Here is a 24,998-nt window from a genome sequence, read left to right as displayed (position 1 = left end):
TTTTAAATCATTACTGTTGCTCTTCAAAAGTTGTTTACATTTTGTAACTCCTTATTGTTGATTTCTCATGCAATTAAACTGAGTTCCAAGAATATGCTCTAAATGACAGATTCTGATGAAATCTGATGAAATTTCCTCTATAACTTAATACAAATGGAAGAGCTATATATGAGATCTGACACAAGCATGTCCTGAAGGAGCAAGTAAATTACATGAAGATACAGCCCAAATACCCAAGGTACCTACCCTGTCATTCTGCCTTTTCTCTCCCAGTCTGCAACTATAGCTTCTTGGGGAGTTCCCTATAATCAGTTGACAGAAGAAGAGAAAACCCAGGCCTGGTTTAGAAATGGTTCTGCACAACATGCAGGTATTACCTGAAAGTGGACAGAGACAGCACTATAACCTCTTTCTGGGATATCCCCCAAGGGCAGTGGTAGGGGAAATCCTCCTGTGGGCAGAACTTCAAGCAGTACACCATGAGAAATGGCCAGATGTGTGATTATATACCAATTCACGGGCTGTGGGCAATATAGTTTGATGGTCAGGGACTTGGAAAGAATACAACTGGAAAACTGGTAGCAAGGAAGCTTGGGAAAGTGGTATGTGGACAGACTTCTCTGTACGGGTGAAAAATGTTAAGATATTTGTGTCCCACGCCAATGCCTATGAAAAGGTGACCTCAGCAGAGGAGGATTTGAATAATCAAGTGGATAGGATAACCCATTCTGTGGATATCAGTCAGACTCTTTTCTCATACCATGAACCCTCAATGGGCTCAAGAATAAAGTAGCCATGGTAGTAAGGAGGGAGGTTATGCACGGGCTCAGTAACATGGACTTCTACTCACCAAGGCCAGCCTGAGTACGGCCATTGCTCAGTGTCCAATCTGCCAGTAGTAGAGACCAATGCTGTATCCCCTATATGGCACCATTCCCTGGGGTGATCAGCCTGGTAGCAGGTTGATTACTTTGGAACTGCTTTTATCATGGAAAGGGCAGCATTTGTTTTTACTGGAATAGATACTCTAAATATGGATTTGCCTTCCCTACATGCAATGCTTCTGCCAAAACTATCAACATGGACTTACAGAATGACTATCCACCCTCATGGTATTGTGCACAGCATTGCTTCTGACCAGCGGAGTTCACATCACAAAAATGAAGTGCAGCAATAGGTCCATGCTCAAGGAGCCCATTGGCCTTACCATGTGCCCTGCCATCCTGAAGCAGATGGCTTGATGGAATGGTGGAATAACCTTTTGAAGACTGTTACAGTACCAGCTATGTGGCAATACCTTGTAGATCGGGGGCAAGGTTCTCCAGGAGGCTGTATATGCTCTAAGTTAGCATCCAATATATGATGCTGTTTCTCCTGCAGTCAAGATTCACAGATCCAGGAATCAAGGGGTGGAAGAGGCACCACTCACTATTACCCTTAGTCACCCACTAAGCAAAATTTTTGTTTCCCATCTCCATGATCTTATGCTCTACTGGCCTAGAGGTCTTAGTTCCTAAGGAAGGAATGTTTCCATCAGAAGACATAACAATGACTCCAATGAACTGGAAATTACAACTGCCACCTGGACATTTTAGACTCCTCATATCTACTGTGCTTGGATGATTGTACCAAGGAGAAACTGGACTGTTACCCCACAATGGAGGCAAAGAAGAGTATGACTATAACACAAGAGACCCCCAAGGGCATCTCTCACTATCATCATGTCCTGTAAAATCAATGGAAAACTACAACAACCCAATTCAGACAGAACTACAAATGGCCAAGACCTTCAAAAATGAAGGTCTGGGTCACTGTACCAGGTAAAGAACCATAAACACTTGAGTTACTTGCTGAAGGCAAAGATAAAACAGAACAGGTAGTAGTCAACAGTAGTTATAAATACCAGCTATCACGTGTGAGCAGTTACAGAAATGAGGACTGTAATTGTCATGAGCATTTCTTCCTTCTTTTATTATATATCTGTGTGCATACACAAATATCTTTTTCTTCCTTCTCTTATCTACTTTAATATGTGTTGAGTTTGTATCAAAGTATATAAAGTACATATAAAAATAACCACAGAATTTAAGTTACGGGATATCAAGAAGAGTAAACATCATCCAAGGACTTTGCCTCTTCCTCTGAGGAAAGGGTTAGCATGTTTTTGGTTGTACACAGGATAGTTGTGTCACGTTAGGTGTTTAAGTATGACCTTGTTATTATTTTTATTTGTAGACTATGTTTAAGGAGATGTATATGAGTGTCAGCTTGAGAAAGGGTGGACTTGTGATGGTTAGTTTTATGTGTCAGCGTTGAGGGCATTTGTGGACAAGATTAACATTGAAACAGTAAACTTTAGGTAAAACGACTGTCCTCTATAATGTGTGTGGGCCTCATCTAATCAATTGATGGTCTGATTAGAACAAAAAGAACAGCCTTTCCAAGAAAGAGGGAAGTCTCCAGCAGCCTGTCTTTGGACTTCAACTACACCATTGTCTCTCCTGGGTCTTTACTCTGCCATCCCTCACTACAGATTTTGACTTCCCAGCCTCCATAATTATGTGAGCCAATTCCTTATAATCTCTGTCACTATATGTGTATGTAGATAGATAGATAGGTATCTCCATCCTATTGCTTTCATTTCTCTGGAGAACCCTAATACATTGATTTTTTTCACTTACATAAACGTTACTGTTACTACCTTCTCATTCTGTTTCTTACATTTTCTACTACGTACTATGTGCATGTGTTCATCCAATCGGTTGCTTCTGATTGCTGCATCGTAATAGTCCATGTGTGCATAGGCTGAACTGTATCCCTCAAAGATATGTTGAAGTCCTAACTGCTGGTACTTGTAAATGTGACCTTATTTAGAAAGAGTCTTTGTAGATATAATGAAGTTAAGATGAGGTCATTAGGGTGGGCCCTACTCCAATATGAGGGGTGTCCTTACAAGAAGAAGAGAATGCTATGTGAAGACAAACAGAATGCCATATGACAACAGACACAAAAACTGGACTGACAGAGCTGCAAGCCAAGGGATGCCAAGGATTAACAGCCACCATCAAAAGTTAGAATAGGCAAGGAAGGATTCTATCTAAAGTCTCAGAGGGTGATGGCCCAGCTCAGACCTTGATTTGGGGCTTCTAGCCTCCATAAGTATGAGAGAATAAATTTCTGTTGTTTTAAGTCACCCAGGTTGTGGTACTTGGTTATGGCAGCCTTAGCATACTAATAAAAAGGTACATTCACAAACTTCTGCTGCTGCAAATAATGCTGCAGTTAATATCCATGTACATATCCCTATGAAACTTTAACAAATACCTTAAGATATAGGTGTAAATCAAAATTACGGAGTCATATGGTGTTCATACCACTAACCCAAGCACTGCTAAACTGAGCTCCAGAAATGCTACAGAATCTATACTCCTATAAACACTTGGCATTACCCAGTGCAGTAGTTTTAGAAAGTCCAAAATCCTTTGAAACTTCTCCTTTCATTAGTGAAGCATTATTCCCCTACTCAAGTATTGGCTGGACCTAGTGACTTGCTTCTAGCTAACAGAAAATGACAGTATGTAATTTGGGAGAGGAGGTGATAAAAGGCACAACAGCTTCCTGTTTGCACCCTCTTGAATCACTTGCTCAGGGGGAAGCCAGATGCCATGTATCTTAGGTCACGCTGCTATAAAATACTATAAACTGAATGGCTTATCAACAACAGAAATTTATTTTACACAGTTCTCTAGGCTGAAGTCCAAGATCATAAAGCTAACATGGTTAGGTTCTGGTGAGGCTCCTTATCCAAGTTGCAGATGGCTGACATCTCCTTGTATCCCTAACATGGTGGGAAAAAAAGGGTTAACTAACTCTCTGGTCTCTTGTAATGGCACACTAATCTCACTCATGCAGGCTCCACTCTGGTGACCTAATCATCTCCCAAAGCCACCCCTCCCCACCACCAAATTCCACGACACTGAGGATTAGATTCAACATATAAATTTTTTTTGGTGGGGGACAACACAAGATTCAGTCTGTAACATTATGCGTTAGGAAAAGCCTTATGAATCCACTCAAGCATCCCTGTGGATGGGCCCATATATAAGAGAACTAAATAAGACCTTCTGTCAACTGTGAGCAAGGAACTGAGTTCTCCTGCCAATAGAAATGTGAGTGAGCCATGTTGGAAGCAGATATTCCAGCCCCAGTCAAACCTTCAAATGACAGTTTGACTGCAGTATCATTAGAGACCTTGAGCTAGAACCACCCAGTTGGTGGTTCTACCAGATTCTTGACCCTCAACAACTGTGATATAATAAAAGTTTGTTGTTCTAAGATGCTAATTTTGGGGGGCAATCTGTTATGATGAAATAGATAAATACTGCATTCAGTTTTCTCGTTTTCAAGAAACTAACAGGTACAATTATATCTCATTGGTTTAAATTACATTTTTCTGATAACTAATAGTTTTGAACATGATAGGGTTAATAGCTTTGGGGGTTCCTCCTTCTACAAACTGCCTCTTTAGAACATTTATGTATTTTTATATTGGGGTAGCTTTTTCCTTTTGATTTATTGGAGTTCCTTGAATTTTCTTAGGTGTTAAATCCCTTGTTAGTTTTTATATTTTGTAAGTTATCTTCTCCCATTCTATCATGATGCCCCTTTCAATGTGCAGAACTCCTTAATTCTGATGTAAACAAGTTCATTCCACTTTTTGATTCATGCAATGTGCTCTGGCTTTGTATACAAAGTCCTTCCCCACTCCTGTATTAGAAACATTATCTGTCAACATTTCCTTCTATTACTTTATAGGCATACCTTTCACATTTCACATCTGCTCTGATACTTTTCATTTGGAGTTCATTTTTATTCTCTGATGCTCCTTGTTTATAACCTCTAGTTCTGATCTCAGAGCTTTGTAAATTTAGCCTTCTGTGCTAGTTTAAGTTTTTTTCTTCCCTGTACCATTTCTGCTCCTTCCAAGTTAATTGTTTCCATTGTTCTATTTTGGCTTCCATCTTTCATGTTACAGGTTTTCCTCAATTATCTGGTCATCTACAGCTGTCCATACAGTGAGGCACTAAATATTGTTTAGAAATTCTGTGTGGGGTTATGACTGGTAGGCTTTAGTGTAGAGCAGCTTTTCTCAAAATGTGTTTGGGAATCCTTTGGAGTCATCAAGGGATGACTTTCAGGGGGGTATCAAGATCAAAACTATTTTCATTATTAATACTTAAACATTATATACTACTTCACTCCTCTATTTTCTCACAAGCACAGTGTTTTCCAGAGGTTACATACATGATATGGAATATCACACCTGACTAAACACAGAAATTGATATTAAAATCCAGCCAAATTGTTATTAAGCGGGACATGATTTATAAAAATGTAAAACAATATTACTCCATTATTTTTTAGAAAAGTTTTCATAAAAGTATATTAACATGAGTTTATTACGGTTTTTAAAGGATATCTAAAATTTTGCTTTAATTTATTAACTATTTCATTTATAAATAGTTATAACCCACATTTTTAAAAAGCTCTTAAGCAGTCCTCCAACTGAAAAATTTGAGTACCACTGCTGTATGGTAATAAACTAGGGATAAAAAAATTTCAGTGTCAGTACTGGTTAAGTCTATGGTTTTAGACAAGTCAGTCTTCCCGGAGAGTACTCTTCTAACTTCCTCCCTGAAAGATATAAATCTGTAAATCACAGCAGCAAGAAAGTTTAAGGCACTGGGGTTTTCAACTTTTCATAAGTACTCTTTCCATCTAATCGCCATTTTAGGTTTGAAGGCCCCACCCTTCACCCTTATCAGGTGAATTTTCTCTTCTCTATCATACACTTTCAGCTTTTTGCCTTGTGAAGATGAAAATACCTAGCACAGGATACAGGAAGGGAGTTAAAGTCTAATTGCTCTTTATAAAGTCTTACAATAAGTACTCCAGGTTTAGCCTGTTGTATACTAAGCCTTGACAGGTGCTTGTGCCACTAATTCCTGAGTTTTTTTAATGTTTCTGGCATGATTTGGCTCGCTTCTTGTAGCTTCCATTCCTATAGGCTTACTTTCAACTTTAGTACCTATGCTAAGTTGGTTACCACCTATCCATTCATTTTTCAATTTCCAAAATGTTAGCTTCTTTTGTCTCTTTCTCCCTTTTCTGTTTTTGTACCTTTATGCCTTTAAAAAAATTATTTTGCTATTACACTGTGGTGTTTCTAGAGGAAAAAAAGATAGACATATGGGTTCATCACATTCATATTCCTTTAACTTTAACCTGTGTTCCTTTGCTTTGAGTATATCTCTTGCAAGTAGCAGTTAACTTAATCGTTTTTTAAAAAACATGTAACTTTTAAACATATACATTTTATCCATTAGTTGTGATTAATTATATTCCTACTTCTTTGTTTTGTTACTTCATTTAGTCTGCTTTTTCTTTACTTCCCACTCTTCCCTTTCCTGCCTTTTTCTTTTACTTTAACCCTCAGTATACATTTACCACCAGGATCCAACAGACTCCTTTGAAAAACTTAAAGGTCATTTTATAAATAATTTACAAGGGAATAAAGGAATACTAGAAGACTTTATTAGAAATTTTAATAAGAAGTTAAACATAGCAAACCTCTTCTAAGTTGTTTTTTAACATACAAACATCTTAAGAGATGAAGACTGCTGTCACAGGACTTTTTTTATTAGCAAAAGGGGACAGTCCAGGTTTGTGTTAAAAACTATTCCTGATGAATGAATGACTAATTGGAGCATACCAGATTTCTTTTTGTCCTTAGAAATATAGTTTGTTAACCAATCTTGAGGTTGAGAAACTTCATACAGGATATGATCGGCTCAAGTCTCATAATCTGAGATATTATGTATATGATCAATCTTGCTATCATTTACATGATCAACTTCACTATCAAATTAGTCTAGAGCAGTGATATCCAACAGAACTTTCCCCAATAATGAAAATGTTCTCTCTCTCTACAGTCCAATATGGTAGCCATAGTGAAATGAGGCTAACAGTTATATTCCCTCTATGTGACTACTTCATAGTTAAGAACTGAATTTTAAATTCTATGAATTTTAATTAATTTAAATATAAGTAGTAGTATGTGGCAAGTAGATACCATACTGGGACAGCTCAGTTCTTGAGTACAATTTCTCTCTGCATTTATCTTCTGATTTGTGCATCTCTCAACTTCTTTTATACTTTCTTAAAGGAGAATGTGATATATGCAATAGAAGTCCTGAAAAATTACTATTTCGCTATTGCACTTTCCTTCTAGGAGATTCCTTTACTCTTGTTTTCTTACTAGTTTAGGATTTTTTTTTTAGCACAGTAGGAAATAATTGGTGGTAATGATGAAATTCCTAGATTAGCAAAATATTTCAAGATACAGGGATCATTAAGATCCCATAATGTACCTTTATAAATTTAGATTTATAAAAAGGGTTTGATGGATCCATATGACAACTGTCACACAGAATTATTTTTTAAAAAATAAGTAAAATTTCTCCATTCTTTGGACATCTCTAAGAAATAATAAAAGTTACAAAATACCAACCCTTCTAAAATAAATTAGGAACTGCTCAAAAAATAAAATAATAAAATTAGTCCAACTGACCCTGATGGTATATGAAAGTTAATAAGCTTTCTTCTTTCCCATATTTTGGATCTACTGGCCTGGAAGCCACAGATTGTCTATTCTATTCTTTTTTTTTTTTTAAAGATTTTTTTTTAATTTTGGTATCATTAATCTACAATTATATGAGGAACATTATGTTTACTAGGCTCCCCCCTTCACCAAGTCCCCCAGATTTTCTATTCTTTTTGTGGTTACCTTTAAGATAAAAAAGAAAATAAAAGCAGCTGCAGCAAAGATGTATTAAGTGCTTACATGTACTAAGCAGTGTTCTAATCTCTTTATATGTATGTCACTTAATCCTCCCCACAATACTACGAGGGGGTATTACTGTCATCCTCATTTACAGATTAAGGAAGTTTAGGCACAAAGAGGCAAAGTTACCTTAATGCCACACAGCTAGTAAGGGATAAACTAATGATTTCTCCAGGTTGTCTGGCTGTAGAGCCACAAAAATAGCTACTTATTTTTCTAAGATACTTTAGATACTCTAAAGTTCATCGTATCTCTGTACTTCCTGGTGTATTCTTGACTCAATGTAATCCCTTTCTTCCAACTTTCTTGTTACTGTTGTCTAGTATTTTGGTTGTCTTTAAAAATACACGTATTTACAATCAATAGTCAACCTCATCCAATAATCATATTCTACCAGTTCTTTGCTCATGATGTATTCTTTTATCCAATTCCCCCATCTCTAGTTTACTATTCTTCCTGCTCAAGTGCACCTTTTGATTCTTTCACTAAGTTTGTATAAGTGATGAACTCTTAAGTTTTTGTGAATATCCTTACTTTAGGCCTCATTCTTGCTGACAGTTTGAATGAACACAGATTTATAGATAAATAGCACATTCCATACATTGTCAGGAAAGAGTATCCCACTATTTTCTGGAAATTATTATTCTGGTAAATATACAGTATAACTGGTGTTTTGGTGTAGGGAACTCTGGCTTTTTTCATCATTCTGAAGAGCTCTTTATTTTATTTTATTTTATTTTTTGGTTCAGAATTGTGACACCTTTATTTTATAGACTTTTAAAATTATGTGTGTCTTTGTGCTTAAGTACAAAAGAAATATGTTCTTGAAAAGGAAGCATAGTGTTGCATTAGATTGAGCATGGACTCTGACAGCAAATTACTTGGATTCAAATTCCAACTCTGCCATTTACTAGCTGTATCATCTTGAGCATATTATTTAACCACTTTGTGCCTCAATATTTTTATATATATAATGTGGGGTAATGAAAATACCTACACCATGGGATTATTGTGTTGAACAAGTTCACACATGTAAAATATATGAAACAGTGCCTACAGTATTCTATAGGTTTGATACTTATAGATATAACTGAAATAATCCAGAAACAGAGAATTCCCCAGATCTTTATTTTTCATATTATGCAATTTCACTATTAAGAATTTAGAGGTAGATTTTTTTTTTGTATTTAAACCGTTAAGCAATTGTTTGGTAATGTACAATTTCAATATGGAAACAAGTTCACTTCAACTCTGAGACACTTAACCATTCTCATTAAATAATATTTTCTCTACTATCCTAATCTCTCCTAAAATTTCTGTTGAACATATGTTTCAATGTCTCAATCTATCAACTTAATTTTTTCTTCTGTATTTTTTACTTCTCTCTTGCTACATTCTGGGCAAATTAGTCAATATGATGTTCCAAGTCACTAACTCTTTCATTAACCATGTTCAGTCCAATATATCTATGTATTGAGTTCAGTTAAATGATTTCTAGTGTTTTTTATATCCATTTGTTAATTGACATCTACTTAATTTTGGTTTTATTTTGTGTCTATTATTCCTTTACCTCCTTGAGGTAAATAGTTATTTTAAGATTGTTCTTCATAGACTAAGGATTCACTTGAATGAGAATATCAACTATCCCCCCACTCCCTACAAAAGGAAATATACTATCACCACTGTATTATGATTTCCTTTTTTCCCCCACTATGCAACAAATACTGGAGATATTTCCAAATCAAAACACAAAGAACATTTTCTTTACTTTTCTTTTCAATGAAGGTGTTGACATTTTTTTTTAAGGGTTACCTTTTCTTGTGTTTTTGAATTTTTGTTTGTAGGTTCATCATAAGTCAAAGTTGTGTGCATGTGGGGTGGGGGGTGGGAGGCTGGTGGACATGTTTATGTGCTTGCCTCACCCTAGAGTTTTTCATCTGCTGCAATTTCTCACCCAAGCCTCCCACCCCAGAATGAAGCTTGTATAGTTGAACAACAAGGGTTTGAACTGCATGGGTCAACTTGAGATTTTTTTCAATAAGTATGTTGGAAAATATTTTGGAGATTTTGCAACAATTTGAAAAAACATTTTCTTTTCTGTAGCTTACTTTATTGTAAGAATACAGTACATAATATATACTAAGCACACAAAATATGTGCTAATCTATTGTTTATGTTATCAGTAAGGCTTCCTGTCATGAGTAGGCTATTAATATTTAAGTTTTTGAGGAGTCAAAAGTGACTTGCAAATTTTTGGCTGCGCAGGGTGTGGGTACCCCAACCCCCACATTGTTTAAGGATCAACTATAACTGCTGCAGATTTCTCTTCCTGTAAGTCCAGTCACTAAATCACATCTAGGAGGTTTTCACTGCTTCTTTCCCTACAACAGACATGCAATTTATATAAGCCACAACCCTAAGTAATGATCACACCACCCTTTTTAGCTCTGTTCTCTTTATTTTTTCAGTTTTCCTGGCTATTATTGCTTATTTTCCTTATTAACTTTGCAATTGGCATGTCTAATTTTAAAAAGTTATAAATTACCTCAGTAAGAACTGTTACAATGCTGTTCTTCCTAATTCAGAAAACATGGTATGCCTTTGCATTTTCTCAAGGCTTGTTTTGTATCTTTCAATTAAATATTTTCTATTACTGACATTTTCCCATTTTTCTTTGTATTTTCTGTAATTTCTGCTTAATCTAGGTTGCTGCTGTGTTAACTAATCTTCAAGTATTCACAGCTGTTAAACTTTAATTGTACTCTTTAAGAATTAAGTGCTCTTTACCTATTCTTTTTAGTATGAACTCTACCTTGACTTTAAGATGATGGCACTCCTATATTCTTTTATCTGCTTTATTTTATACCTTTGCCCATCTTTTAAAATGTTAAGCTTTCACAATCCTTTTGTTTTAAGTATATACCTTGTATAACCCACAGAATTGGTTTTGCCTTGAATGTAATCTGAAAATTTTTTTCTTATAAAGGTGAGTAAAGCCTACTTATATTTTTTGATATGAAAGATATGTTTGATCTTAGCACTGCCATGTTTTGTTATGTGTGTTGCTGTATACGAATATTCTTTCACTAGATATTTTCTTTTTGATTGGTTTGTAGTTCTCTCAATATTTAGTAGGGTTTGTTATTTTTGTTTCAATGGTTGCCTTTATAATTACAACCTAGCAGAATTCCTGTGCTTCTCTCTCTTTAGATGATACCTATTAGTTCCTCAATATGAACAATGTTAAAATTACTATGTTTCGTCTTCCTCCCCCCACCTGATATAATAGCATTATTATCTAGTCCCTTAATAGGAACAATTTATATCCATTTGTTAATTAACATCTACTTAATTTTGGTTTTATTTTGTGTCTATTATTCCTTCCTTTACCTTGAGGTAAATAGTTATTTTAAGATTGTTCTTCATAGACTAAGGATTCACTTGAATGACAATATCAACTATCCCCCTGACTCCCTACAAAAGAAAACATACTATCACCACTGTATTCCATATGACTAAAGAGCACAGTCAAGAAGGGTTCATGTAAACAATACTGCCTGTTTGTACCTATTATACTTGAACGGCATGACTGGATATGACATCTCTGGCTTCTACTTAATTTCCTTGTAAACGCTGTTCTACTGTCATCTGGTATTTTAAAATTGTGAACCAATCTGAGGCCAACTTTATATCACTCAACCCCTTATAAACCACCTCAATGCAGCAGACGAGGAGGGTGGTTGGCTGCCCAAAGTAATCTATTTATCTCTATGACCATTTTGGTCAGTTTTCCCTTGAACAGGTACCCTTTCAACATGTAAATTTCAGTTCAGTTAGGTTTTAATTGTACCTATAACAATTACTCTGTTGCACTGTTTTGGTTTTTCTTCTTTAGGGGTTTTCAATTTTAAGTGTGTTTTGATTTATTGTCTTTTTTATCATTTCCTAAAACTTCAAAAAATCCTTATTTCCATTTTGTTTTGCCCATTTTTCTTGTTTTTATCCCTATGCCCCTCATAATGCTTTCCTTGGGTTTAGTCTCCTCCTTAAGCTCCAATTTCATCTACACTTGCTTGTTTTTACTATTCAATTTATTTTCTGAGTTCTCTCATTTCACTTATCTCCTCCTATTGCCTTGTGATCTGTTCCACGAGTTCCTACATTTCTGCTTTGTATTATTCCTTGAGACTTTCAAAAGTTTTCTCCAACTCTAAAAAAAATGTATGGCAGTGTTGGATCACAGTTTGCATCTGCTCTGCAGCAACTTTTTCTAATGAGTGTCCTTTGTCTTTTGGCAAATTTTAGCATTTTTCATCATAAAATTAATTTGATTTTTCTGAAACAACTACTTACATAGGTTCCTGAGGGAGGGGAGTGTGGAGTAAGGAAACACAGGCTTCACAGTCCAAAGAATCTCCTCCTTTGATGCTACATAGAGTACAGAGAAAAGGCTGGGTCCTGTACATATGGCTGTGTGCATGTAGATCTACCTTTTCTTCTTTTCTGAATCAAACCAGGTATTTTTGCTATTACAAACAAGAGATTTAACTTTTGAACTTTAAGGCAAACCTCTCACCTTCAGTAAGCATATTTAAAGCTCACAGCTTCTGCCCCCTCTCAGATGCTTTGAAAGCCCTTAAATATAATTTGGAGTCTACATATTATGTCTTTTGGTTCACTGAAAATGGAAGTTACGGAACTTTTCTTATTCTTCTTTTATACTTTTAAAAAATGACTTCTAGAGGGGAAAGATTCAGACTTATGCAGCTATATTCATTCCAAAAGTCTGATAATTATGTGTGTGTGTGTGTGTGCATTAACTTTATTAGCACCTTTCAGTGTACAGAACTTTCTATTTATTTTATGTAGTCAATTTCCTGATACTTCTTTAATGACTTTCGGATTTTGGGGGCCTTGTTTGGGAAAAAAGTACTTTCTTCTAATTCTTTTATTTTTTTTTAAATGCTGAGCTGTTACTTGGAGTTCATTTTGCAAAATGAAATAAGATTCCACTTATATGAGGTATTTAAAATAGCCAAACTTATAGAAGCACAGTGAGAATGGTGGTTGCCAGGGGCTGGGGGAAGGGGACATGGGGAGTTGCTATTCAATGGCTATAAAGTTTCAGTTATGCAAGATGAGTATGTTCTTGAGTCCTGATGTACAACATCTCACCTGTTATATTAACAATACTGTATTGTACACTTAAAAATTTGTTAAAAGGGTAGCTTGCATGTTCAATGTTTTTACAATAAAAAAATTCAAAAATTCAAAGAACTACTGTGCTCTTCAGTCATATGGAATGTATTTTCTGGTATTGAACAAAGTAAAAAACTAACTGAATGTTTTTCCAAATCAATAATCAATAACCTCAATATCATTTACTGAGTAGTAAATCATTTCCTCATTGATCTGAAACATCACCATCATAAATGGAGACTTGAATTCACAGTGGAAAAGAACTTTGCTTACCTCTTTCAAAAGCATTAACCCATTTCAAAGCATCTGAAATCAGTTAAAAACTGGGAATCATCACATGAATCGTGGTCAACGTGGTTCACCTTACACTAAATAATGTAACTGCTTTTTCCAACCAGTCATAGCCAAACAAAGCAATGAAAAAATTAAGTCAATTACCTAGAAACAAGCTGCAATCTTATTTGCATACTCTATAAGTTACTGAATATGACAAGTATTCCAAAAAAATTAAGGTTTGTTTAGTTCAACTAAGGAATTACAGACATTTTTATCAGATCAATAGGTTCAGCAACTCTCTTAAGTGAAAAATGAACAGAATGATAATAAAATTATGGAACAAGAACAGATAACACCATCTTCACTGATTAGGTGTCAGAAAACCTGAGTTCTAATTCCCAACACCACCATAAACAAGTGAATAAACTTCAACTATGGGGGCTATGGTTTTGTTTCCAATATTCTGTAATTTGACTAATTTACCACCTCTAAGATAATTAAAATATCTAATACTAATGGCTGCCATCAAAAAAGAAAAGTATGTTATCTTCTTTAGTGACTAGTTTTAGATATTCACCAGATGCTCTTCACATCAGTCTAAATCATCAGTAATTTAAATTCATTTTCTCTAGTTATTTTCTGAGCACACAGAAAAATAACTCAGCAATATTTTTAAGTATTACTTTCAACCACATGAAAGCTTGTCCCTAAATTACTTCAACCCTAAAGCTTGTCCCTCTTTAGAATAACACTTAAATTTTTTCAACCATTCCAACATTTTACAAAACTTATGCTGTGATACAATATTATGTGTTTAACATGCACATGTAAACTTTAGGATGAGTCATTCAACTATATAGTCCATATCACTTTCTGCTATACTTCATTCTGGTTCGACATTTCTAAGGAACTACTCATTTTTTGTTGTTATTTCTACAAAAAACTAACAGTTGCTTTTTTCTTTTTAACAGACTATTCAAGGTAATTTGACTTCTATTCTTATTTTTTCAAATCCTCTATGAAATTATACATAGTAACCTAAATTAGTAGTTATATGAACAATCTGGGTCCAGAAAAGGAAGTGGCAGGAAAACAGAAACAACCATTTACTAAATACGTATTTGCAAATGATTAGCACTAGCCATTTTTCTAAGTTGTAGCTTCCAAATAACACAACTTTTAAAAGTTTCCTCCAACTGTCACAACACCAATATGACTGTTTCATAAAAGAATAAACACTGTATTTAAATCTGGCTCTTGTTCCCTCTTCGGCTACCAAAAGTCAGTGTTTTGGAAAAGTACTTTATATCTGTAATCCGCTCTTCATAAAACTACATTGACTGCAATTTATAATCTACCCTTAATGACTGATTTGCTCTAAACCTTATCACTAGTCCCTACTTTAAAAGCAGAACTTTCAAAAAACCGAACAGTTCCCCTTTCAATAAAAGATTTTTAGTGTATTTTTTAATAGGAAAAAATGCTTGTTTAGGTTTTTAGTCTGTAAGATGATCAGACTAGTCAAATGAGTGTGAGATAAGTTAATTCCAAATCTAATAGCTAAACTTAAGACTCAAAGGCCCCTATTTTTTGAACGCCATTGTCACGGTCCTAACAACTGTTATTCCCAAACATAATTAGGTCCCACAATCAAAACCTCTTAAATATAGTATCTTAGAAAGGGAGAGGAGAGTGTGTGTGTGTGTGTTTACTGATAATGATTAAATAATTTCCCTAAGCAGTCTGTTCCAACTTAATTGATAGTCCTTAATGTCTTCAGAATTTGGGTTTTATGGAAAAAAATATTCCCCACATAAAATTATCAATTATCAAATATACATGAGCCCATATCACCAGGGTACAGAAGAAACCTGTTGTAACTAACAGTAAATCTCTCTTTTCTTTCTAAGTATCCAGATCGTTCGCATGCTAAATTTCCATTTTCCATCATTCAGTCAGGCATGTAATAAAAATATTATTTGTATGTATTTACTATCATAATCTAGAGTCATAAACTTATCCTAGAAAAACAGAATCACTGGCTCAAAGTCCCAAATATCAAGTTTTGTTTTTAATTCTGAATTCTAACTTCTTGATCATCAGTTATCTTCATTTCTTATCAATGACACAAACTGTTATTATCCTAAGCTAATGTGAATACTGAAACTAAAAAGGTCCACATTAATAAGCACTTAAAACACATTTATAGCACTGGAAAATGTAAAGTTTTAAGCTTTTATTCAAATTTAAAATGACCTATGTGGGGAATTTGTTATCAAACCAAGTGAGTTCAGATCACAATCATAACTATTAAATTCTTTTAAAAAACACAAACCTTCCTCCCTCTCGATTCTACATAGTATGTTTGAAAAACAAATACAGAAAGAGTAACAAAAATCACCTCACCCCCACCATCCCAAAACACTGCTGCTAACATTTCACCAAAAATTTTTAGAGACTTCACAAAACCAAGAGTACATATTCCCAGTTTCACTGTGTGCATGAATGTGTGTTGTCAATGCATGTCTATGACTGACTGGTACGTGACATTTTTCTAGTCCTGTAGAACAAAACTTAACTTTATAGATCCTGAACTAGCTCACTCCATCCGGATTTCCCAGCTCAGTTTTTCAGCTTTAAAAATTCAGCTAAGAAGTTCTCAAATCAAGTAACTCAGAAATAGAGCACAGGTTTCCAGTGAAATGCAGCAATAGAGCTACTAAGTCAGAATCGGAAAAGATCCATAAAGACACCCTGAGAGTTACAACTATATGGTATGTGGGATTACAGATGCTATGAAGAACTTTGAAGTATTGTTTAATCTCTGCAATTTAGGATCTTAGATTCTAGCAACATATAATCTAACTTAAATCTTTCCTCCTACCTTCAGCTGCTGTATGTAAGGGCAAAACAATGAATATAATGAAGGACAATAGGATGAAAACAAGATAAATGATTCCAACTCTGCAGGTAATTCCCTTCACTAACATGTTTCTTTCTTAATTACTTACATAAACATGCTATAATCTAGCTTAAATTTTGAGCTGCAACAACTTTCTGACTGTGGCACAAGGGTAATTCAATGAATGATTAAAGGGTAGAACATATACCAGACAGTAGAGGGTCTTAACAAATCTTCATCTTAATAGTATTTCATAGAAAATTCAAAAGACTCTGATCTTACAGTCTAAGGACAATGTTACATATGAAACTCCAGATATCTTAAAATCCTTTAAAAATTTTATCAGAAGACAATGAAAACACTACTGACATGCTTATTTGCAATTCATCTTCACCTCAAATGTTATTTAAATTCAATCTCTAAATCAACTATAAGTTCCCCAAAGCCAAGAACCACATCCATATAGTAATACCTAACAAATTCAGACCTCACTGATTTACACTGGTAACTCAGATGATACACAAAGTTTTAGAGCATTTCAGAAGTCAACTTGGTCAAAATTCTCTAATTTAGAAATGAGAGTAAGAAACTGCTAGAAAATAAAAAAGAAAAGATCAGGCTCCACATCCCTAAACTTAACAGCAACATTTACTGAATGTGGCTATGTGTGAGAAAAACAAACAAACAAACAAACAAACGAAAGAAAATAGAAGGGAAGATGGCAATCTCCTCCACCGTGCTCGCTGTGGACAAGAAAGAAAAACTGTTACCAGTAATATTGGACTGGTAAGTGCTGAAAGAGCAGACATAAAACAATGATATCTTACTCCTTTGCTATCTTAGGCTACTATATCATCAGTTTCAAGTAAGTAATTCCCTAAGAACAGAACCCCACCTGTCATTCTCAGGGGATACCTGTATCATAGGGAGCACAAACTTATAAGCCACTGACACCTTAGCACAAGGTTTCACTTGAAGAACAATGATGCTGGCAAAGGCACTTTTACACCTTTTCCTATGTCACAATCTGACATATCTGGACAAGGACTACAAAAAACAACTGTGAGAGGAAAATGTGCCCCAGTTTTTCTGTGAAATTTTTATAATTTTAAAGATGAATTTGGTTATTGGGTTAGGGGAAAAATCTGTGAGAATGTCTGATATATCTTGATATGAGTGATGGTTATGTGAGTGTATACATGTGTCAAAATTCACTGAGCATCAAGTGTACACTAAGACTTGTGCATTTTATTGAATGTACCTCAAAAAAAAAAGCTGCTGAATTAAAAATGATAAAGGATAATCATGAATTGCAGAGGGAAAAAACAATCAACCAAATAAGCTTAAAAGTAGTAAGGAACAGGGTTCCAAACTGAAATGGACAAAAATATTTAGAGCAGTAGCAGAAAGAAAAGCTTTTGGAGGTACTAGCAGAAAGAAAACGGTTTTTGGAATGAAGGGTCAGAATCACATATTAAAGCACATAGTATTTTTTTTAATTCCTTAATATAAGTAAGGTTTCCCCCTCCTCAAAACAAACCAACAGTCTTTGGGGAAAATTAAAGTATACGAAGTTGATGGGTAAACTTTCTAACACTGAACTGTTAAAAGGATACAGGAGGAGACACACCAGAAGACTTAAGAAAACCACTAATATTTGGAATAAAATCAACTGCTTTACTAACATAATTATAAGAAACCATATTTACATCTGTCTTAAAGTTGTTTTATCTTCCATTTCTTTGTGAAATAAATGGAAGTTTTGCCTTTGGGAAAAGATAAATAATGTTGAATTTTAAAACTTACAGGGAATATGTATATGTATTCACCAAAAGACACATATAGTAGCACTATTACTGACAGCCAAATAGGAGAACAACTCTGTTTATAAATTATACAATGTATAAATTGTAGTGTACTTATACAATGTAGTATTATACAGCAACAAGGATGAACAAACTATTGCTATAAGCAGCAAGATGGATGGAACTCACAAGTGAAAGAAGCCAGGCACATAGGAATTCGTACTGGGTGATTGCATTTACATGAAGTTCAAAAACAGGTAAAACTAATCCAAGCAATTAGAAAGATAGATTTAGGGTGGAGGTAGTGGCTGGTAAGGCACTGGGGGAAAAGGGGAGGACAAAAGACAGGATGGATGGACTTCCAGGATGCTGGTTATGTTTTATTTCTTGATCTATGTATTACTGGTTACACAGATGTGTTCACTTTGTGTAAAGTCATCAGGCTACACACCGATGATTAGTGCGCTTGTAAACTTTGTAACTCTGTAAGTTATAGATAGAGACAATTATAGGCTGTTTCTAATTCAAATGACTGCCAATTTAAATGACCCTAAATACTGCTGCTCCTTACCTGCTCATTTTTTCTCCTTTTTCCATCCCAAATTCTCAATCAAAGTGAAATTTTAAGAAAAATTTTAGGATCAGAAGTAGATTAGAAAACAATAAATGTGTAAGGTAAGTGATTCTTGCAGGAATCTTTTGCTCTCCCTCTCCCCTGATGCACTTATTTTGCCTCTGAGGAAGCATTCCTACCAGAAAAAGTATTCTTCCTAATTGCTTGTTTCTCCTATCTCTTTTATTGGGCCTAAAATAAAATGTGTCTAAATAATCAGTTTCATAAAATGCAAATGCATTTCAAAAAATTATGAGTATATCAGTCATTTGCTCACAACTGTGAATTAGTTCTGTGGCAACTTTTAACATATCGCTGACCTTCTATGTAAAGAAAAAATGAGTGACTCCACAATTTCTTTTACCATTCACTTTGCCAAAAATACTAGGTTTAAAAATATAGTATCTTCACCCCCCCCACAACCATTTCCTTTAAGGAAGTGTTCTCTGATCCTTCATCTCTGCCATGATACAAACCTGGAATTACTCCTGCTTTTCATTTATTAAATTCTAATTTTCCTTAAAGCCTTTTTTCCCCCAAAAAGGCATGATGAAAAGGTACGATTATGTGGGAAGAAACAATTACTAGTGACACATATATACCAGCCCTATACATCTCAAAATATAAAGGTGGATAAAAAACAGAGTTAATGTTCTTCTTCCTTACTCCCTTCCTCCTGTTAGATTCTCATAAAAAATTCTCATGTGCTTTTACATATCTTATATTGTATGATGATGCAAGATACAAAACCAATACTTGAATGTAAAAAGAATTCTCTTATCTATACCCAAATAGAGTCGGCAAACCAGCAAAGGCTAAATTAAATTAGTTCAAGTTAGTTATCAATACATGGTACTAAAGAAACCAATACCAAAGGCTGACTCATATGTAGCCAGTTAATCCCACACTAAAGAAAAACTTTCAACAAAGATTTTGGCATAACTTAATAAGACTGGAAAATGGGTGGTGCTGTACACTAAGAGAAAATAGAAAAGCAGATTCTTACTCCATTTCTGTCACGCAAATAATTTCTAGGCTTTGAGAATTAGAAAATAGGCTCTCTTCACAAAAAACATGAATGGTACCTCCTCTCTCATGATGTGTTAGTATTCTTCAATGTTTTTTAGGGTTTAAAAACCTTAAACCTTAAAATTGAGAGAATAGGATTTAGTAACTTTTTTCTCCTCTGAATATAGTGACACAATTTTCCATTTGCTAGAAGGGAACAATTTGTTTCCATTGTTATAATATTTGACGATGGATTTTTAGAAATTGGGAAAGTAAGCAAATAACATACAGACCTTATATTTGCTTTAACATGCTACCTTACTTCAGGTGTTTTAACATAAGAAAGTATACAATTAATGTATTCATTTTCAAAGTAAATATTTTCAGTATTTGTCTTCAACTAAATTATGTAAAGGAAGTTAGTTGGTTTCATTTCTCTATTTTCTAAGGATTAAGTTTAAGTACATTTCTTGTGTTAAACAAATGTATATTAAAATCCTAAGCTATGCATGTAAAGACATCAAGCTACAGTGAGAAAACAATAGGTCACAAACCTGTCAAAGTTATCAGTGAAGTCTAATTTAACTCTCATTTTTTCCTTCCTGAAATAGTCCAATCTATAACCATGAGCTAAAATGACTTAACAACCTTTATTCATAACTTATGAGTAATTCAAGGGAAATCTACCCTTCTTCATACAATAAGTGATCTCATTAATAAGCTAGGAAAACATGCTAGCCTATCAGTACAATCTCTTCTGGAGACAAATACACATGAGAGGTAAAATTATGATCAGAAGGTTACTTAGAAAACGTGAAACTAGATGATATAACAAAAATCGACGGCATCAGATTACTGTATCAGTCTCCAATAGGGTAGACTGGACACAGATGTGCTGCAAGGGGTAGGTCATTCTCTTCCCTGAAAGTGATGGAGACATTTTGCCAAATGTATTCTGGTATCTCCCTGTTTGTGGAAAGACTGGGTGACATAAATCAATCTTGAAATTCTTCTCACTACTTACACTGCATTCACACTGCCATGCAATGTACATCTTATAGAACTACTAAGAGGATTAAATGAGATAGTATATAACAAAGTGCCTGGTATAAACTCTAATACATAAGCAGAAACAGAGTCAATGTTTAAATACCCATTTCTTCTGTTTCCTTATTCTTTATTCAAAGAATATTTCATTTCGTAAAACATAAGATTAGCGATTCACAATTATAAACCAGTCTCTCTGAGATTATACCAAGTCACCTAAGATTTTATTTTGGGGTATGTCAGAAACTCTTTTAATGACTTATGCACACTCTTACCTTTTGAGTTTAGTGTTATATATGACTGATTCCATTCCTTACTATTATTTTACGATTTAAAAGAGCTGCTATTTATTGAGCATCTACTAAGTGCTAGGTACTTTATTATCTCTTATCCTTATAATTCCATAAGGCAAGTGCTATCATTTTAAAGATAATGAAGTAAGGTTCTAAAATGTTACACTGCTTGCCCCATGCAAACAGCTCTTTAGTGGTGTAGCCAAAATTAGAACCCAGATCTACCTAGCTCTAACTCTCAGCTCTTTCCATCATACTCCGCAACTGTCTCATTCTTCATATTTTATTTTTCTACAACTTTAGTTTCAGAGGGTAACAATAGAAATTTGGGGGTACCTTGCTAGTTCTCTGTAAGACAAGAATGCAATTCAAAGAGCTGACGAAATTATTGAAACAGAGGTCTAAAACAGAAAAACAGTGGACCAAGATTAACACAAAAAATTTACTTATTAGTTAAGTATAAATAGCGGGACAGTAAGAGATCTCAACTTGAAATAATTATTATAGACTGTTTATTTTCAATGTTTCAAATTGGAAAAAAAAACAAAAAACGAAATATTCACTAGCCTTGAACTCTGCCAAATTTTAGTCTGAGGTCCTTACTAACAGATCTGGATCTACTGGTAGTTCTTAACTTATGTGGTAGGTCTCCAAGCTGGCTGGCCTTTCCAAGGTTTGCAAGAATTTCCAGGAAAGAGGGAGAAAAGTAGTACAGGGACAACCTACAGGCCTCATCAGCATAACTTTACCATTAGCATTTTTACTATCCCCTTTCTGTCCCTCAAATAATTTGTAAGCTTTGTGAAAACAGGCTCTCTCCACACACACACACACACACACACACACGCATGGAGTTGGGTGGCATCTCTCCTCTCATGGGATGTAAATATTTTGAAGGTTTAGCCAGCAGATGGGAGAGTAGTGCCCCAGAGTACTCATTTCCTAAAACAAGAAAAATCATGTTCCTTGTCTAGAACTCTTATGCAGGAAGGTTGCAGAAGTTCCTTATACTATAAGGAGTTAAGAAGAATCTGAAGGCAAAATCTCATAGGCTGGAACAATCTCACAGAAAGTATGATTAGCATGCATGACTAGAACACTAAGTTTCCTGACTACTGCCTATTATAAATGTAGAAATATCAGGAATATTTCATGTAATATTATATGTACTGAAGTATTTCAATAAGTTCTTTTTTAAAAGAAAGCCACAACCCTATTAATTCCAGGGTCATAAGATTTTTATCTCACAAATATAGAGGTAAAGAGACTGATTACATTTTTACTCTATATGATTATTTCAGAGTAGAAATAGCAAAACCCATTAGTACATTGTCTTCATTAATTTTCTTGAACTGTAAACGATCACAGTTAACATTTCAATACATCAAAACAATCTTATGAATTTTCCAATAACAAGAACAAAAATTTACACCTGTTACCAAAAACTTCCTATCAAGATTATTTTCAGATGTCAAATATCATCTTTTATAAAAACAAAGTAAGAAATTAATAATAGTGATTAATTTCAGGTAGGAGAATTTGGTATCTCAAGGCAAGTGAAGAAGGGGCTTTTGAATTTGTATCATGTGCATTTTATTACCTATTCAAAGTAATCACTTTTAACAACGAAAAACTAAAAGTGTTCTTCTGCAGACTTTTAAGCTTTCCTCATACTTCTAGAAAAAGACAACCAAACTGATAGCAAGATAAATTCAGCAGAACAAGTTGCAAAAACTAAATCCTTCTAGGATTTTAAAAGAAAACAAATATTAAAAATCCAACCACACACCACTTTCAGTTTCACTCAATCTGGAATATATTATCAAAGTGTCCCTATGTGGAACACAAATTATTTTATACTAGCTTAGAGTGGTGTGTGAAACCTAAAACACAGGAATTTAAATTAAAAGATTAAAATGGCTAATGATTAGTATTCCATCTTAAGACAGTGGGCCATTTCAGATAACATGAGTGAAGACAGCATTCAATGAAATACTCAGAGCAATTACTTCTCCATGTGGGGTGTAAGAAATTCTCCCCCACAGAAGGCTTTGAAAAGTCTTCATAAGGTTTCACTCTATAAGGTTTTGTTTCTCCTTCAAACATTGGCAATTACAAGTAAAAGAAAGCATGTGTGCATTTTTTTTAAGAGATCTCAAGAAAGTCTTTAGACCAATCACCTTGTGGGTGAAGAAGCAACTAAAAACCAGTCTGACAGAATTTCTGCTCGAAAAAAAATACTCTCTTAAGTTTTATTACCGCTCCAAAGCCTGAAGTCCTTCCTTTATGTGAAATAACTTTGATTTTATATAGATTGAATTGATTTATCTTAAAACATTGAGACTCACTTCAATTCCCTACCTGTAAAGTTGTCTGACCCACTGTTATGTAACTCTAAGACTCTAATACAAGAATTAAATATCCATTAAGAATTAGTAAAAAGTAAAACACATGCAACCTGTTAGCTGTCGTTCCTTAATTACCTTGTCAAAACTATGAAGCCCCAGTATATTCTTAAACAACAAAACCTCTCCTGTCCAAACTAGAAAGTGACACTTTGCATGCTCCTCACAAAACTATTAAAATAAAGAGTATTCTTGGCTAACTTATCATTATGTGAACTGTACATTTTCAAAATCTAACCAAACACCAATTTTCAAAGAATTACATATTTTTACATAAAGCTAGCAAATCTTTATTATTTTAGTCTCTTAATTCACCTTAATGTTTTATTCGTTTTGAAGTCATTTACTTGTCCTCTAAAAGACCCATAGCATTTTCCCTAAAGGCTAATCAGCAATTGCGTTCTTTTCCCCTCTGTGCCAACATAGACTCTCCAGAACAGTTTATACTAGTTGCAGCAAAGCAACTATTCTACAGTGAATGATTTGCCATTTAGTTAAGTAAACACCGAAATTTTGACTTCATGAACATCTTAAACAACTAGTGGACATCAATGAAAAGAAAATTCACACTCGCACACGACTGCCAACAACCAAGTCACTTTACTTCAAAGGTAAACAGACTTTGGTAGCTAGTAATGCCAAACAAATGAAGGAAAGTGTCCGAGATGAAAAATACCTCAACTGAGTTTGAAATTACACACAAACCGTGAAAAGGAGATTCAGAATAAACGCTTAAAAATACACAATGGGACTAAATTAAGTTTGGCCGAAAGGAGTTGATGCAACGCTAATGTTATTAACAAATCTTGTATATAATAAAACATCTTGAAAAAGCTTACTTATAGCCATAGAATCCTTATTATGCTACAATTTCAATCCACTGTTGTTTTCTCAAAGATTTTCGTGAACTCTGTCTGTTACATTGTGCCAATTGTGGAAAGAGACTTACATATTATCTGAATGGAACACAGGAGAACCCTGATATGCAAATATGAAAGGAAATGATGAAACTACAAATATTTTTAATTTACAAAAAGTATTAGGTAAATGTATCAAAGAATCATTAAAACACGTTTACCATCAATGTTGCACAAGACCTCTAACTGGCTTGAAACATTACATTCTTTCAAGCAACATATAGCGTGTGAATTGCTTTCTCAAGGACTATCTATAAGAGTAACTAGTGAAAACCCTTAGAACTATTTTTCAGATGATCACCTCCCTCACTCGTTCAGTATTTTCATTAAGTACAATGAAACAATTTTAAAGAAAGAATGTATAATTTTTAAAAGGCTCAATTTCCTTAATCAAAAGAGCTGTGACAAGCAATGCATGTAAAATTAACCTTAATCCGCCAACGAAAACACGCAAAATGTCTCCTAACAATTCCCCTTCTCCTTAAAACAACAACCGTACACATAAATATGGTACTAATCTCCACCCCCCACTGAAAGAAGCTAATTAATAAAGAAACTAGTTACGTCCGGAGACCAAGGTGCAACACCCCATCTGATAAGCCTCCCAAAATAACCACATCACCAAAGTAG

At 34.5% G+C, this 24,998-nt stretch overlaps 1 protein-coding gene across 1 annotated transcript in view; it reads right to left on the bottom strand.

The window, feature by feature from the left end:
* The window catches only part of FBXO11 (F-box protein 11), a 116,787-nt gene that overhangs the window by 89,836 nt on the left and 1,953 nt on the right, over positions 1–24,998 (bottom strand). The gene's annotated exons all lie outside the window — the stretch shown is intronic.

This window comes from Manis pentadactyla, chromosome 2 (assembly GCF_030020395.1).
Source record: "Manis pentadactyla isolate mManPen7 chromosome 2, mManPen7.hap1, whole genome shotgun sequence".
In the NCBI taxonomy this organism is placed as follows: domain Eukaryota; kingdom Metazoa; phylum Chordata; class Mammalia; order Pholidota; family Manidae; genus Manis; species Manis pentadactyla.
Note: the sequence above shows the minus strand (reverse complement) of the source record. Positions and strands in the feature narration are given on the sequence as shown.